This window comes from Octodon degus, unplaced genomic scaffold, assembly GCF_000260255.1.
Source record: "Octodon degus isolate 3935 unplaced genomic scaffold, OctDeg1.0 scaffold00021, whole genome shotgun sequence".
In the NCBI taxonomy this organism is placed as follows: Eukaryota; Metazoa; Chordata; class Mammalia; order Rodentia; family Octodontidae; genus Octodon; species Octodon degus.
This window is the reverse complement of record NW_004524597.1, coordinates 16,682,385-16,695,318: the sequence shown is the minus strand read 5'-3', so window position 1 is coordinate 16,695,318 and position 12,934 is coordinate 16,682,385.

Here is a 12,934-nt window from a genome sequence, read left to right as displayed (position 1 = left end):
GGGCTGACACAAAAGAACTCCTTTTGTTTATCTTTTCCACCCTCTCCCCAAGGTCGGTTTCTGGTTTCTTATTCTGTGTGTGCTACTGCATGTGCGCTGTGCGCAGTCGTGTGTGGATGTGTGTTTCCCGGTCATTATTTTTCCTAACTGTATTCCCACAATGAGTCGAAATTCAACCCCGTTTGGAAAATAAATAGCACCAGAGCCCCATTTGTTAAAGGCGAGAGTGTTGTCAGGAGCAGCCTGGCTGGTGGGTACCCCGCTCGGGTGTCGAGAGAAACAGAATAATTCACCCAGCCAGGTTCTCAGCGGAGCTCCCAGCAGCACTCCTCCTCTCCCTGCAATGCCAGCATTTCCTGGGTCTCTTTGTCTCCCGGCGCGGTTACAATTGGACACCTAGCAGGACCGACCTGTTTAGCCAAAGCCGCTGTGTTTAGTGACTTTCAATCATTCTAAGAAAGTGACGGGAGCGCTCATTTCCCAACTATGTGCGGGCAGGCAGGACCCAGGTGAGATGTGAGTCCACACCAGCTGGGTGGGGTCTGGTTTCCCAGACAAGCTCTACCCAGCACCCCAGGGACCCAGGGATAAAGCATCCAGCTTACAATGGGCAATCAATATCCATAATAACAAAAGCTAGCCCTCATTTGCATACTGTATCCTAGCAGTATGCAAATCATCCCATAGTATTAATATTTTGTAGGTTGATATTATATATTTAATAATACTTTATCTTTTAACGTAAAATGTTTCATACAGATAGACAAGAATAGGGAATGTATCATAAACACCAGCTTTGATGAATCTTAACCTTATGGTCTGTTTCCTCCAGATTTTTCTTCCCCAATGAGACATTCCAGACAGAGCTGAGCCTTGTGTGCCAGCCCCCACCCCAGCTCCCACACCCTCCCACCGGGAACCTCCACACGGAGTTTATTATGCCAATCGATGGATGTTTTTAAATGTTTATTACACGATTATGTATCCATAAACATTATGTCGTGTTGCTCACGCAGGTTTTTAAACTTTATACGAATGGTATTTGGCTGTAGACTATGTTGGATCTTGCCTTTTCCTTTCCACTTTACGGAGATCACATCCAAACCTCGCGTTCAGCTGTAGGTGGTGGGCACCGCCTCACAGACGAGAAAGCTGAGGCACAGTCTAAAACACTGGCGCTGACGTTTGCTGAAGTGACAGCCAGGTTTCACCCAGGACACAGTGATTGGTCCCAAATGCCCGCTCTGCCCTCCAAGGCCACCATTCTGTGTCCACCACTGAATGCAGCTTAGAAGACTGTGTCTGTACCAAGCATGTCCTCGCTCTTATGCCCTAAATAATGCAACAAACATTTCTGCAGCATTTGTGTTGCGTTAGATCTTAGGAGGTGCCTAGAGATGATTTAAAGTATATGGGAAATATCACAGGCTGTACACAAATAGCACACTAGCTCTGTAAAAGACAGCTTCATCCTCTGCTCTGGATGGCTGAGATGATTGTGAAATCAACCCAACCCAGATAGAGACACATTGCACACCCACGAGAAATGAAGATTCAGGGCTACTGAAGACATGCACAAGGAGGCTCACAAGAAGGTTTGGTGAAAAGAACCGAAACTTAGAAGTAGCTCAAGCAATTCAGGGTCGTGACGGAACATGCATGAAGGAGCACTGTAGAGCGTTAGGCAGCAGTGAAAAAGAATGGAAGCGCATTGCGCACAACCACGAAGAAGCGCTGGTCAGGCTAAGGCTGAGGATAGAAGGTCAGGCACAGATCGTCTCAAGCTCCTGAAGTTCAAAGCCAGGCAGGGGTACCAGATGACAGGGCCCAGAGCAGCGCTGATGTCCCCTCTGTGCAAGGGTACGATGGGCTGGGCTGGTTCAGGAAGAGGCTTCTGGGTTGCTGCCGGGCTCCACCCGGGCTGTGGTGGGGTAACATCAGCCTGTACGTGCGGCCACAACAACACGTCCCAGTTCAGGGCGTGGACCACAGAAGTCTATTTTCTCATGGTTCTGGAGGACAAAAGCCCACCGTGAGGGTGTCAGTGGCTGTGGTTTCTCCTGCGGCCCCTCGCCCTCCCGTTGCAGCTGGTGGTCATCCCACTGTGTCCTCATGGGCCTGGGCCCAGTGATCCTGCATCCCCAGAGTGTCCTGCATCCTAACCTCCTCTTCCGGTGAGGACAAGTGTCAGATTGGAGCAGAGTCCTTCCAAGCCTTCTCGTAGCAACCGCTTTGAAGATTCTGTTCCGTGACTGGGTGGGTGGGTCAGGACTTCAACCTAGGAATTTGGGGGAGACACAGTCAGCCCATGACACTGCCTCAGGGGGCCTTACACACACTGTGTTGGATCTTGTGCCCCATAGCCATGCACTGATCAAGTGGAAAAGGAAGACTTTGAACCCAGTTCTGTCTGCTCTATGTCTGATAGCTTTACTTTGTGATCGTTCCTAAGATCAAGGCGAGAACGCCGCATGCCTGGGCCTCCGGCAGGTGTGAAAAGCAAGTTCTCCATTGGTGCAATTCATTTCTCCTTCTTTCCAGATCAGCTTCATACCCATCCTCACATTTCTCATTGCCCAAAGCCTCCTGGCCAGGGATGGTGTCTTACCGGGACGCAATGCCCAACACCCACAACTGAAAGGAGGAGAAGTTTATTAGGACTCAGGGTTTTAGAGGATTTAGTCCATAGTTAACTGTCTCCATGGCAGAAGGGAATGACACAGGAGCGCTGCTCACATCACAGGGTTTGGAAACAGAGAAAGGAGGGGGAAACTGGGGAGAAAGACACATCTGGTCAGGCAACATCCCCAGTGACTGCCTCGGACCAGGCCTGGGTTCCTAACAGCACATTCAGCTCTGAACTCATCAGTGGTTGGATCCACCATGAGCACAGTGCCTCATGATCTGGGCACCTGCCAATAACCCCACTCCAGACCATGTGAGGCTCAGGGGGCTGTCCTAGGTCTGGACCATAACAGACAGCTTGTCCGCACTATCGCTTTTCACAGATGGACAGATGGCATCCCGGTCAATGACCTACAGATAGCGGGCTCCCCCAGGGAGGGCCAATGGACAGAACACAAAACCCCAAGTCAGGTGGATCAGGCCCCAGCTGTGCATCCCAGCTGGGGCCTGCAGCAGCCTGACTCTGTGTCTGGTTCCTGCCATGTCAAAGAGCATCCCAGCCCTGGCTCTGCCAGGTCAGAGAGTACAACAAGGCCAGGCCTGGAAGAAGGAATGTACCCTCCCTGGGCACACAGTCAACTTGCTGTCCCTTTATGTAAGTCTCTTGCTTCCATTTCAGTCCAGGTCTCCCTGGTGATGGCTCAGAGCTGGCCTGAGAGCTTTCTTGCAGCCTTAAGATTCTATGATTTATGGCATTTTATGCAAATGTCAATTAAGTGCTCCACGGTGCACACAGCAGAGAACAAGGAGGGGTTGCAGGCTGGCCAGGCCTTAACTCCAAATGGATAACAACATCACTGGGGAGCCACGTCCCCAGGTCAGCTGCCCCTGATTCTTCTGCTCCCTGTAAAGCATGTTGAGACCAGGCTCATGGCTCAGGGACAGGATTCCCTTGCAGGATTGGGACAGGATGGTGCAGTTTGGGATGGGGTGGCCGCCAGGGTGCTTTGCACAGTGGGCCTGGGAGCTACAAATGTCCTCGGGTCGGCTGCCCCTCTGCAGTTGGCCCTTGCTGCATATTCTACTCCACATCAGTATATAAAACCGATAGGAGAAACAGAGCCCTCACCTCCCAGAGCTACATAAAAGTACCCTTACGATGGGCACCCATAAATGCAGAGCTGGTAATTATTTGGATCTAGTTAACTATGCAACAAAATGAAATAAACTCAGCTCCATTAACCTTATTTTAACAGTGCTTTTTAGTGATTCGCGTTTAGTACACTGTTAACATTTAAAGGAGTGGAGTCTCAACGTCATATCTGCTGGGGATGCGGGTGCAGATGCGGACACACCCACGTGGAAAAGAGACTGAGGCCTAGGGAACCTGTTAATCTTTTACCAGCCCCTTGCCTCCCGCACACCTCTTTCATCTACTCAGTTGTTCAGGTCCCAAGTGTTTATTGAGTAACTACTATGTCTCATGTCCTCTCTATGTGCTAGGGTCAGAGCCGTGAGAAAAAACAGCACCCTGCCTCATGGAGCTGGTCCCTGACAACACAGAGTGAGCAAAAGGGAGTAAGCTCCCCTGTAGCCTGAGTCCCACCCTCAATCCTTACCAGGAAAACTTTAAAACTGTTCATCGTCATTCTCCTTGCCTGTTGGTTCCCTGGCTTCAGCATTCATTGCTGACAGCAGCTAGTACTGCCCTGGCTGCCAAACGTTAATTGTCTAACTCTTTGCTTTCTCCACATCTACCAGCAGGCTGCCTACTGTAGATGAGAGCCGTGCCTTCTCTTTTTTGCATCTATTTATTTGTTGTCACAATGGGTACTGCTTTAGGAAGTGGTCTATGATCCATTAAAAAAGATAGAGAGACCGAGACTGAGAAACTGGTCCAGGTGACTCATCTGGATTCTCAGAAGAAACTCAACAAACATGACAGCAGATGCCTGTGTGACCTTGAGATTGGCTTGGGCTGGGAGCCGCGGGTGAGGAAATAGTTACAAAGGGTAATCCTGGGCCAATGGACAGAATTGGATGGGGACCGTGGAGCTGGCTGATACGTGGTACCACAGGTGAACTCCCCCTTTGGGGCCACGGGACCATGGCTCCATGCATGAGCTCCCCCTTGGACTTCCACAGAGCATGCTGTAGTGTTCAATAGCACATGACCAAGTGCTGCAGTCACGTGCGGCTTTGGGCGTCACCACTGAGGAGCCTGCCAGGCAAACCCAAGCAGTCAGCTCTGTAAAAGGAGGCATCGATCCTGCATGCTAATCCAGTAGCTCCCATGTCTACTTAGTGATGAATCCGAGCAGGAAATGATCAAGAAATGTGACAAAATGATTATAACTGGTGAATTTCAGAAATTCATGGTCCCAGAAGCTGTTCGGAGAAACCAAAAGTAAGTGATGCAGAACAACAGAAAGAGTTGTATCACCGTTCTCTCTGTCTCTGTCTCTCTGTCTCTGTCTCTCTGTCTCTCTCCCTCTCTCTCAGTAAGTGTTGAGCCCAGGGCTTTTCCCTCTGAGCTATATCCTCACACTTTATTTTGACTGTGTTTATAATTTTGAAATATGGTCTCACTAGGTCCCTAAGGACCCAGGCTGGGCTCAAACCCATGACCCTCAGCCCCGCCCCCAGAGCACATTATAGGCATGTACCCCCACATCTAACATGGTTCCCCTTTCATCAGGACCCTAGTCACACTGGATCCGGGTTCGTTCACTTTCTTCATTTTAACTTGAGTTCCTTTGTGAAGGCCCCAATCTCAAATACAGACGCTTTTCAAGTCATGATGGTGCACCAGTCACCTTCTTGTTTCTGAAACAACATCCCAACACTCACAGTGCAAAGAACAGAAGTGGTTATCCCTGGCTCACAGTTTCAGAGGGCTCAGTTCACGATCAGCTGTCCTCAAGGAATGAATGCCTGGTGGAGGGTCATGATGGAGGAAAATTGCCCAACTCATCTGGGAAACAGGGAGCAGGGCAAGAGCCACAGAGGCAGTGGCGAGGGCCCAGGCACTGTCCTCAGGGTGATGCCCCACGTGATTCCACTTTACTAATCTTCTAAATGTCTCCTAAGCCAACCATGATGATTATGAAGACTAACCATCACAGTGGGGTTCTGTCCCAAGAAGTCAGCATAAATTGGAAAAAGCCTAAAGTGACAGTACGTTGACTATGCCTGACCTACCAAGCACCCCCAGGTTAGTAACACAGCCCACCACAGGGCACCAGCGACTGCCCTCAGTACTGGTGGTGGAGCTCTGCGTCATTGCCCAGCATCGAGGGGGAAAACCACAACACATAGTGTCAGCTGGGGAAACTCTAAGTTCAAAAATCAAAGTATGGCCTCTACAAAAATGCATGTCATTTCTACACTAATATGAAGTCAAGAAGTCTTAATCTGAGCCATCAGATAGATGTAGAGGACTACTTGAAAGGTCACCTTTCAAGGTACTGGGCTAGGACTTCAATACTATCGGACAAGGGGCAGAACTCATCCTGTAACGGTCCTATTGCAACTATACTGTAGGGGTGAAATTCCATCAACACAAAAAGTTATAAAAATGTAAATTGGATGATGCCATTGTCCCCGGAGATCTCAGAGGAGGCCTGCTATCCTTAAGATCAGCCGCTACCTGTCTGTGGCCTGGATGCTTTAAAGGGCAGCTCCAGGTGGGTGTGCTTAGGACACTTTGATGAACGGACCACTCACAAAGGTGAGACAGCACTGTGGAGAAGGTGGCTTGGAGAACCCCTATCCCAGGCCTACAAGGACAAGGGAAGAAGCAGGGCCCAGAGCCAGGGTGACGGGTGGTGTGGCAAGGTCCCTGAAGAGTCCTTGGAGAGCAGCTTGCATGCAACATCCCTGCAGGGTGGAGTCGGGGTGGCCAACCCCAGTCCCTTCTACTTGATGGCCTCCAGGGGCTGGAGTCGCTCAGAACCCTGATGCTGTGGGACACATGGCCATTGTCTTAGGCACAGAGCATAGCACAGCAGAGCAGAAGCTCTCCCCAGGGGTCCTGGAAGGTGCTGGCACAGAATCCTTCCTACCTTATAGAGCTTTCACCACCCCACAACATGTACTGACTCATCAGCCTCACCTCTCTGTACCACCCAGATTGCCCACCTTGGTGCCCAGTTAGAGCAATCAAAATTGAGTTCCATTGTCCAGAAGATCAATGGGCCACAGCTGGCGGTTGTGTCCCACTGTAGCGTGCACCACTTCTGCTTTGTTCTTCCCTGCAGCCCCCTCTATTGGGGCTGGCACACAGTAGGTGCACAGGGGTTGTTGAATGACTAAAGGAAGGCAGGATCCAGATGGAGGGGAGACTATGAAGTCACCCACAGGAACTGGCCAACCAGGACCCCGGCACCCAATGCCCACGCCCATACCTGGCTACCCCTCCCCCCGCTCTGCCTTCATCTTCTCTGTTTTTCAAAGGATGACTTTGAGTCCCTTTGGGATTCCTTGAAAATCTACTCTGCAAAAATGCTTGTGAAGTGCTTCAAGCGGCAAACGCTCACAGAAGTAGACTTGCTATTTTCTTTTGTAAAGGGAAGTGTTTATGGATGTAAGACTCAGGCTCAGTGTGCGTATCTCCAGGGAGAAGACACCAGAGCTTCCGTCGGAAGGGAGGTGGGGAGCAGGAGCTGCTGTGTCGGCAAGGCCTACACGTCTGTGAGAGCACAAACGAGCCATCTCTACCCAAAGGGGCTTAGGGGTGGCAGGCGGGAGCTCCAGCTCACACTGCCGCCAGTCTGCGGCATTAGATGTGCGCCTATGTGCGAAGCTTCACAGGTCCTTACAAAATGTGGATCGGCTTTAAAAATTGTATTTTGTTTTCAGTTCTAGGGATCAGATCGAAGACTTGCGCATGGCAAGCCAGTGCTTCACCACTGAGCTCCATTCCCTGTCTGGATGGCTTAGCTGTGGTTTTCCTTCTTTAATGTGCAATACAAAATGCTGATTCCATGGCTGGAATGGTACTCGGAGCCAGATGATGTGGGCCCGGGAAGACTGAGGTTTAGAGGAGATTTGCTCAGAATGCTGAATTGTGCTGCATTCAGTGTAGTGTATGAGTCTGCTGCAGAAGCGCTCCGGGCATCCCCATCACTCAGCTCAAGGTGTACAGAACCTGCCTCCCTTCTTCCAAGACCCCAGAAAGCTCAGCTAACAGATTTCTGGTGAGAAGGTTATGGTCTCTAGGATATTTTTACATCATCCAGAAAAAAGAATGGATGTCGGATATGGTAGCACATATCTGTAATCCCAGAACTCAGGAGGCTGAGGCAGGAGAATCTGTGAGTTCGAAGCCATCCTGGGCTACAAAGTGAGTTCAAAGTCAGCCTGCACTACATAGTGATATCCTGTCTCAAAAAAAGAAAAATAAGGAGGAAGAGGAAGAGGAGGAGGAGGGGGAAAAGAGGAGGAGGAGGACAGGGAGGAGGAGGAAGAGGAGGAGAAAAAGGGAAAAGAACTTTATAGGTCCCAGGACCTTGGCCCCTCTAACGCCCTTCCTTCTCATTCACTCTCTCCTCAGAGCACTTGCCTCAGGAGTCACACCCACAATAACGCCACCATAGAGCCCATCCCAGTCACCTTCAGACATTTGGGGTAGACATCTTGTCCTTGGTGGTGAAGTGAGATCATGTTGCAGGTGCTGTGCTTGTGAAGAAGGCAAGAAGCTGTCTGGCTGCTCCAAACGGCAGCTCCTACTTCCACAAAGGAGCCGCAGACCTCCTTCCCTGGAGAGTGCCAGCTAATGACACAGAAGGAGTAATGTCAGATGAAGAAGCCAGCACTGAGCTGCCTTGCAGGTAAATAACTGGTTCAAGCCAAATTACTCTTTGGTGTTCGAGCCAGTAGGTGTCTGGTTGGGAGGAAAACAGACTTCTGTGTGTGTGTCAGTTGGTTGTCTCAAGGGGAAACATGTAAGTAAGTATGTGACAGATGTCTGTCTTCATCTGATTTCTGTTGCTATAACAAAATACCTGAGGCTGATATTATAACAAGTAGAGATTTATTTATAGAGGCTGGAAGACTGAGAGCTTGGCATAAGCATCTGGCAGGGGCTTTGTGCTATCGCACAGCAAGCCAGAGGGCATCACAAGGACAGAGGGCAAGTGCGGCAGCTTGGGCTTCTACTCCTCCTAGGAAGCCACTCGTGACTCAAGGAGATCCCATCCATGACCTCATCTAATGTGAATCACTTCCCAAAGCCCACACCTCCCGACACTACCAGCATGTAAATTTGGGGGTGAAATTTTCCGACAGGTCCTGATGGGGGCAAGCATTGACGTCACAGCTGTTATTCTGAGCTGAGCAGGGACACGGGAAAGGAGGTCGTGCAGAAATCCAATACAGACGCAACCGGATAGAGCAGCAAGACACTGAAGTCCACGGCCTTCCCAACCCTTAGCTGCTTTGGCCCCGCCCAGCACTTTGGCTCCGCCCAGCATCTAGACTGACGTCCAGCCTTCAGGGGAGACCAGAGTCATCCAGCAATACCAGGGGGAAGAAGCCAGACGGAGCTGGGTGAACATGCTGCAGAGCCAACTCAGAAGGGTGTATGCAGGCAAGAAGAACGAGGTGCTAGGTAAAAAGACACCTAGGTAGGAGACAGGAGGCTGAAAATGCAAGATGGAAAGCCGGGTGGGCGATTCCATACAGATGACAGACAACAGCTGTATCTCTCGAAAGTGGGCCCACGATGTTTTTCTTGTTTTATCTCCCTTTTCTGATCCTCACAATGCCTAGTTACTGCTTTTAAAATAGAACGTGCAGATTTAAAAGTGAGGCTTACTGTAGGCATCTGCAAGAGGCTATCTGATCCTTCGTCCATTCACATGGCCACCTGTCTCCAAATTCCCACGGGTCTGGTTTGGTTTTGATGCTGGGGAGAAAACCCAGACCTCGTGTCAGGTACATGTCCCATCGTGAGCCGCACCCCAGCCCGGAAGCACACAGTCTTCATCACCTGTGATGTTAGAGACCCAGCACTGGTGTCTAAGTCATGAGGTGACTCCCCTCTCTGAATATCCTTGGGCCTAGTCTGACCTTCCAGCTGATCCTAAGGATGCCATGAGCGTAGTGGGGGTGATGCGCCAGCCTTGGTTAGTAGGAATACACTCTATGGGTGTCCGGAGAGAGAGCAGGTTTGGAATGCAGCAGAGGTGGAGGTAGCACCTGGGGGCTTAACTTCTGCCCACCTTTCAAAAGCCAGCTCCCCTTGTTCTCCTGGTTTGGTCATTGTGGCTTTCTTGGAATTACTGGGGTGTACCAAACTGTTTCTCACCTCAGGACCTTTGTACATGTGGTTTCTTTTGCCTGGGAGACAAACAGGCAGACAGACAAGCACACACACGCATGCACGCACGCACGCACAAACACTACCTCTTTCACTTTTCTAGCACTTTGTATCGTAGTTTATTGATCTACTTATTAGGCAATTCATTGCTCAGTGTCATGAGGACAGTCACATTTGTAGCCTATTTCTCCATCTGCACCTCAGGCTAGAGCCTAGTGTACGGCTATTGCTCATAGATATTTGATACCTAAGTAAATAAATGAATTAATTTAATGGTGGATTCTGGGCCAATCCTTGCTTGTGTTCTTCTTTCTTTCATTCATTCCTTCAAAACAGAGCCACTGCTGGCATTCATTGAGGACTAGTTGTCTATGTAGGACACTGCAAAGGATATGCATGCTATACCTTGGTGGGTGCCATCCGAAACCCTCGAAGTCCCTACTAGTCATAAACATCCCCCCAAAATAATAATAAAATAAACAAATAAACCCATTCTGTGGATGAGAACACCAGGCTCGGCTAAGGCTCAATTCCACATGCGCTGGCTGGCTCTCTGCAACCCAGACTGCTGCTTTAGCTCACAGCTTGAGAGGAGTTAGTAGTCCAAGCATGCAAACCTGTCTTCAGGCTATCTCTAAGGCCTCCTCTCTGTGGAGCACACTCATGTCCATGTCACACCTGCTTAGCACTCCCTGGGGTCCTGGTACCTGGTACCTGGCGAGCTCCCTGTCAACATCTGGGCAGGCGCAGCCTCCTTGCCTGCTAACTTTCGAAGTCAGATCCCTGGCTGACAGCCACGGTTTGGAATCCTGCTGTGCAATAACCATGAATCACCCAGGCTCTCAGACGGACCAGTCAGCTCTGCCTGCCCAACCCGTCATGCGGGGAGACGCTGGACACTGTCACCAGCCCGGCGATCCGAGCTGCCGACAGCGCTCTGCACAGAAGGCCCTCCTGCCGACCTCGATGAAAAGCCCAGTAAATTCAGCAGCCAGGATGTCTGGCTTCCCCACTTGTCGCCCCCTAAATCTCCCACTAAATGGCAGGACTCTGGCCTGGCTGCCCTGTCTCAGGGCATTTGTTGCTTCCCAGAGGAGCTGGTGCCAGGGACTTTAGGGCGCTTCGTGAGGATTTTGGTCTCGCAGCCCAGGAGCAAGCGGCCTCTGCGCACCTGATTCAGCTTTGCTCAGACAAAGCTGTCAACAAAGCAGTTCAGCACCTGGGGACCAGGTATCCCACTTCCCAGCTTTCTCTGGGGCCTCAGAGAATTGGAATTGCTTTCCAGAGGAGCACTAGTCCGGGCATGCAGGTGGTCCTGGGTCAAGCCAAGGCTGAGCCAACTTGGACAGGTCCCTTTGTTGCCAGTTTCCTTTCTTTTTAAGTCCAAGTAGCATCAAGGTCTTCCTTGCCGGGAAGTTAGGAGAATCAAAGGATTCCTGAGGTTTTGCTATTATTAACAGCGAGCGCTCACCGCATACCACACTCTGCGATTATGTAACCGACTGCATTGTTGTGCTTTGTTCTCTCAGCTGACACAGAAAGTCAGCTGTATCTATTGTTAAGCCTCCATGGTGGAAAAGTCATAACCACGATGCTCAGAGAGGTGCAGTATCCTGGCCAAGATCACACAGCTTCACCGGGATTCACTCAGGTGAATCTCACACGGAAGCTGAGAGTCTGACCCACTGTGAGCGCCGCAGCCACGCTCCCAGCACGGCCTGCTGGATGGCTTTCTCTCGCATGCTGCTGGCACCCAATGGGTGGTGCCAAGGCTGCCACGCTGAGCACCCTGCAGCACATGGGGCAGCTCCCTTCAACCGCCGAGAGTCATCCAGGCCCAGTGTCATCCTACTACAGCAAACTCCAGGTCACTTAGAAGAGTTAGGGGGTGACCAGGGGAGGGACCCTGCTTCACTGAGCTGTAGAGAGGGGCCAGGGCCCTAGAGCTCAGTCTGCCAGTGTAGGGAAGCCTGAGCCACTGAGCGCACAGGTGCCCGCCCCCTCCAGTCCAGGCAGCTTGTGCTGTAGGCGGAGGGCAGAGATGCATGTTTCTAAGCCGACTCCCACCCTGCAGCATTGTCCCTGGCCTTATTTTCCTAGCTCACCCCAGCCCTGCCAGAGGCAATGATCTGCTGGCTCTCTCTGCTCCAGCCCACATGGCACGCACCAGTCTCCGGGCTGTGGCGGGGGTGGCTCTCGCTCTGGTCTCTCCTCTGTCTCTCAGGGTCCAGGCAGGGCAGCTGAGCCAGCACGAATTGCTCCTCCCAACCCCTGGGCAGCTGCCAGCACTAGCAATGTGATGGCCACCTCCACTCCTAACAAAGGCTGCCAGGCCTGGCTGTGGCTCTTGGTGGCTGGGGAACCGAGGACTCACCCAAGGGCGCGTGGAGTCTTTGTCCCTCCCAGGCTTCCTTGGCACTTCTCAGCCCGGCCAGCACTGGGGTTCAGGAAGAGAACTGAAGAGGCTGAAAGGTCCTGCTCACTCCAGGAGTGCGCGCCTTCACGGCTGGCCCCCTGTGTGACCTGCCACTTGAACCTACCTCGAGACACACATTTTGACTCCAGAAACTGCTCATTTTAAACTGACTCTCGCCCTTTCACCGTTACCAAAGCTGCCTAACAAATCAGCCTAGCGCTTAGCGTTCTCCAAGAACAGCCCTTTATTATCTCAGTCTCTGAGGGGCAGGATCCTTGCAGTAGCTTAACTGGACGGTCGTGGCTCATGGTCTCACGAAGGTACATTTCAGCTGCTGATTGGGGCTACAGCCTCAGGGGACTTGACTGGGGCCAGAGAACTCGGGCACATTCAGGCAGCTGTTGGCGTCAGTTCTCCACATGAGTTTCTCCCTAGAACTATTCTGATGAGAGAGAGAGAGAGAGAGAGAGAGAGAGAGAGAGAGAGAGAGAGAGAGAGACAGAAACGGAGACAGAGACAGAGACACAGAAACAGAGAGACAGAGGCAGGGGCAGGTGACAAGATGGGAATCA